We start from the raw sequence: 5427 nt of genomic DNA on the forward strand, positions 1-5427 counted from the left end.
TTGCTGACTTACTTCATTTAGTATGATAATCTCTAGGTCCATCCATGTTGCTATAGATGGCATTATTTCATTATTTAAATGACTGAGTAGTATTCCATTGTGTATGTGTACCACATCTTCTTTATCCATTCATCCGTCCACAAACATTTAGGTTGCTTCCATGTCTTGGCTTTGTGAATAGTGCTGCTATGAACATTGGGGTGCATATATCATTTGAATTGGAGTTTTTCTTTGTAGGCAGCATATTGTTAGATAATCTGCCACTCTATGTCTTTTGATTGGAGCACCTAGTCCATTGACATTTAAGGTAATTATTGAGAGGTATGTATTTAATGCCATTTTAAATCCTGTTTTCTAGTCGATTTTGTATTTTTTCTTTGTTCCTTTCTTTCTGTTTTTCCTTTTGTGGCTTGATGGTTTTCTTTTGGATTATGCTTCAGTTCTCTTCCTTTTGGTTTTTGTAAACCTACTGAATGTTTCCTCATTTGTGATTACCCTGTTTTTCAAGTATGTTAAACCATTATCATATTTACTTGCTTTAGACTGGTGATCATCAGTTCAGTTCAGTTCAGTCACTCAGTCGTGTCTGACTCTTTGCGACCCCATGAATCGCGGCACGCCAGGCCTCCCTGTCCATCACCAACTCCACCACATGAGTTTACTCAAACTCATGTCTATCGAGTCGGTGATGCCATCCAGTCATTTCATCCTCTGTTGTCCCCTTCTCTTCCTGCCCCCAATCCTTCCCAACATCAGGGTCTTTTCCAATGAGTCAACTCTTCGCATGAGGTGGCCAAAGTATTGGAGTTTCAGCCTCTGCATCAGTCCTTCCAATGAACACCCAGGACTGATCTACTTTAGGATGGACTGATTGCATCTCCCTGCAGTCCAAGGGACTCTCAAGAGTCTTCTCCAACACCACAGTTCAAAAGCATCCATTTTTCAGCACTCAGCTTTCCTCACAGTCCAACTCTCACATCCATACATGACCACTAGAAAAACCATAGCCTTGACCAGACGGACCTTTGTTGGCAAAGTAATGTCTCTGCTTTTTAATATGCTGTCTAGGTTGGTCATAACTTTCCTTCCAAGGAGTAAGTGTCTTTTAATTTCATGGCTGCAATCACCATCTGCAGTGATTTTGGAGCCCCCCAAAATAAAGTCTGACACTGTTTCTATTTCCCATGAAGTGATGGGACCAGATGCCATGATCTTAGTTTTCTGAATGTTGAGCTTTAAGCCAACTTTTTCACTCTCCTCTTTCACTTTCATCAAGAGGCTTTTTAGTTCTTCTTCGTTTTCTGCCATAAGGGTGGTGTCATCTGCATATCTGAGGTTATTGATATTTCTCCCAGCAATCTTGATTCCAGCTTGTGCTTCTTCCAGCCCAGCGTTTCTCATGATGTACTCTGCATATAAATTAAATAAGCAGGGTGACAATATACAGCCCTGACGTACTCCTTTTCCTATTTGGAACCAGTCTGTTGTTCCATGTCCAGTTCTAACTGTTGCTTCCTGACCTGTATATAGGTTTCTCAAGAGGTGGGTCAGGTGGTCTGGTATTCCCATTTCTTTCAGAATTTTCCACAGTTTATTGTGATTCACACAGTCAAAGGCTTTGGCATAGTCAATAAAGCAGAAATAGATGTTTTTCTGGAACTCTCTTGCTTTTTTGATGATCCAGCGGATGTTGGCAATCTGATCTCTGGTTCCTCTGCCTTTTCTAAAACCAGCTTGAACACCTGGAAGTTTATGGGTGGTCATATAGGTGCAAACAAATTCTAAAAAAAAAAATCTTCATTTTTTTACTTCCCTCCCCAACATTTTATGATTTTGATCTCCTCATTTACAACTTCATATTTATCCTTTTGCTGTTCATTGCAGTTATCATCACTTTCACACACACAAAAATTTAACCTATGTACTGGCTTAAGTGGTTTATTTTCCAATTGTGCTTTTTCTCTTTCCTATATATTCTTGCCTCTTTTCTATTTACAGAAGACTTTTTAATCCTTCTGGATGGCTTAACATTCTAGATAACAATCCTGCTATCTTCTGCTAGGCTGGAGAGGTTACTTCCTAGCTGGGTTAGTTGAGGATGGGATCTGGGTACAGATGCTGAGTTCAGTTGGTCTTTATGCAGATTTTCCAACCAGTGCCTTTTTTCAGCCTCACTTCAGAGTGCATCATGACCACTGTGGACTCTGGGCACTGCACCTCAAGTGCTTTGTGGAAAAGTAACCCTGTTCTACTGATTCTGGACAGTGACTCTCAAGTCTTCAGGAATATCTAGCTCCTGAGACTTTCCGGGCTCTGTATCATGGATCTTCTTCCTTGATTTATTTATTTTCTTTCACCGCATGATTGTAGAGTCCAGCTCTGCCTGGTCAGCCCTGTCTCACTGACTGTCTATCATCCCTTTCCATCATTTTTCTTTCTCTCTCTGTGACAATGTAAGCTTACTCCTTTTTAGTTTTGTCTTCTTACTGTCTTTTTTGAATGAGGTTTCTGATTAAGCAGAGGCTTATCATTTCTCACTGCTATCAGTCTATCTCTAGGGCCACTTCTTCTGCTTTCTTAAGTGGAAAAAGCAGGTTAAACTGTGTAAGTCAAGAGCAAATGGTGTCTAGTCCAGGACCCAAGAACTTCTCTTAAGCATCTTATGTATACTGAATGTTTAGAACATATTATATACTATCCTTGGCCCTGGACAACAGGAAGGGAGAAGCTCCTTGTCCATCAGGAAACGAAAAATAACCATGACAATAATGCAGTATCCCTTCCATTGAGATCTATGCTGTCCAGGTATGAAGGGCACAGATTTTAATATTTGCTTTTGATGCCAGTTGCATCAATACAGTCTGTTCTGAAGTTATTTATCTTCATAATCCTACCTGGTAGTGTGTTTTCTTTGCTCTTGGAGGAACTAACAATCCGATCTGGGAATGCAGATAAACAGAGAAAAGCCCAAGAAAGCACATAAAGAATTTCCACATTCAGGGCAGGTTTTCAACTCTCAGTGGGAATGAGGTTCAGCGAAGGGAGGGATCAGTGTGGCTGGCATCCTGCAGCATCTTCCCAGAGGAGAACGGGGCTGGCTTCTGCCTTATCTGCCTAACAAAATGGCACAGCAGTTTACAATAGCAGAGCTTCTACTTAATGTTGGCTTAGAACACAGGGGAGCCTGGCCTGTGGAGTAACGGTTCTGAGTGCAAGCTCTGGAGTCAGATTTGGGCTGGAATCCTAACTATTTTATTAACTGTGTGGCATTGGGTAAATCCTTTTGGAGACTCACTTTTTATATTTAGGAAATGAAGTTAAAGGCTACCTAATGCTGTTGATATGAGGATTAAAAAAGACAGTATGTGTCAAGGGCCTAGCACAGCAGCTATGAAAATGGTACATAAACTATAACAAAGAAACAGACAAAACCTACAGAAGGAAGTTTTCTTAGAAAACAGCCAATTTAGGACAGGGGCAAGAAATATGAAAGATGAGCCTGGAACATCTTACAGGGTCAGAAGGAAGGAAGTGCTCAAAAACAAGCAAACAAAGTCCAGAAAAAACACCCCATAATTATGGGGGACCATGTCAAAGGAACACTGGAGACAGACTGAAAAAGCTCCCAATGGCCAAGTTGTGAAGCCCAATGTGAACAACAAAATAAATATTGCAGCATTTAGTTATTACCCAAGGTATAAAAAAAATAAATATCCATGAGTCCAGTTCTGATATAAATACATGATTAAAGAGATAAATGGGGAAAAAATACAACTCTCCTATGTAGAAGAATTCCAAACATTTTTCCAAACATAATTCTCTGCTCTTTAAAGATAGATACACTTAGTGACTTCCTTTAGAAGAGTACAGCATGGAAGATGGACAGAAACGTCACAGAGGAGAAATCTGACAAACACCATTTCATCCAGGGGATCAAGGTCAACTTCAACAGTGGTAAGTCATGTTGATATGAGGGATACTTTACCTTGGGATACTTTCCAAATAGGACAAGGAGTACGTCAGGGTGTATATTGTCACCCTGCTTATTTAACTTATATGCAGAGTACATCATGAGAAATGCTGGGTTGGAGGAAGCACAAGCTGGAATCAAGATTGCCGGCAGAAATATCAATAACCTCAGATATGCAGATGACACCACCCTTATGGCAGAAAGTGAAGAGGAACTAAAAAGCCTCTTGATGAAAGTGAAAGAGGAGAGTGAAAAAGTTGGCTTAAAGCTCAACATTCAGAAAACTAAGGTCATGGCATCCGGTCCTATTGAAGTGAAGTGAAGTCGCTCAGTCATGTCCGACTCTTTGCGACCCTGTGGACTGTAGCCTACCAGGCTCCTCTGTCCATGGGATTCTCCAGGCAAGAATACTAGAGTGGGTTACCATTCCTTCTCCAGGGGATCTTCCCAACCCAGGGATTGAACCTGGGTCTCCTGCATTGTAGGCAGATGCTTTAACCTCTGAGCCACCAGGGAAGCCCAATTACTTCATGGCAAATAGATGGGGAAACAGTGGAAACAGTGTCAGACTTTATTTTTTTGGGCTCCAAAATCACTGCAGATGGTGATTGCAACCATGAAATTAAAAGACGCTTACTCCTTGGAAGGAAAGTTATGACCAACCTAGACAGCATACTAAAAAGCAGAGATACTAGTTTGTCCACAAAGGCCCATCTAGCCAAGGCTATGGTTTTTCCAGTGGTCAAGTATGGATGTGAGAGTTGGACTATAAAGAAAGCTGAGCACTGAAGAATTGATGCTTTTGAACTGGGGTGTTGGAGAAGACTCTTGAGAGTCCCTTGGACTGCAAGGAGATACAACCAGTCCATCCTAAAGGAGATCAGTCTTGGGTGTTCATTGGAAGGACTGATGCTGAAGCTGAAACTTCAATACTTTGGCCACCTCATGCGAAGAGTTGACTCATTGGAAAAGACCCTGATGCTGGGAGAGATTGAGGGCGGGAGGAGAAGGGGACAACAGAGGATGAGATGGCTGGATGGCATCACCGACTCAATGGACATGGGTTTGGGCAGACTCTGGCAGTTGGTGATGGACAAGGAGGACTGGTGTGCTGTGGTTCATAGGGTCGCAAAGAGTCAGACACGACTGAGTTACTGAACTGAACTGAACTTACCTAGGTAGTCTTGCTCTTCAAAACCCATTCCGCTCATCTGATCATGAGAAAAACATCAGACAAATCTTAACTGAGGATCATTTTGTAAACACCTGAGCAGTACTCCTCAAAATGGTAAGGGCACTGAAACCAAGGAAAGTGTGAGAAACTGCCATAGCCATATATAACCTAAAGAAGCATGACAAACAGAATGTGGTATCCTGGATGAGAACCTTGGATATAAACAGGACATTACATAAAAACAAAGGAAATCTGAAAAAATGATTTATTTTAATCTAGTAAC

General features: G+C 41.3%; 1 non-coding gene across 1 annotated transcript; it reads right to left on the reverse strand.

The window, feature by feature from the left end:
* Window positions 1–4414: 4414 nt before the first annotated feature.
* On the reverse strand, window positions 4415–4486 carry TRNAC-ACA. Its single transcript has one exon. It is a non-coding gene; the product is annotated as a tRNA-Cys (tRNA).
* Window positions 4487–5427: the final 941 nt, after the last annotated feature.

Source organism: Cervus canadensis, chromosome 4, assembly GCF_019320065.1.
Source record: "Cervus canadensis isolate Bull #8, Minnesota chromosome 4, ASM1932006v1, whole genome shotgun sequence".
NCBI lineage: Eukaryota > Metazoa > Chordata > Mammalia > Artiodactyla > Cervidae > Cervus > Cervus canadensis.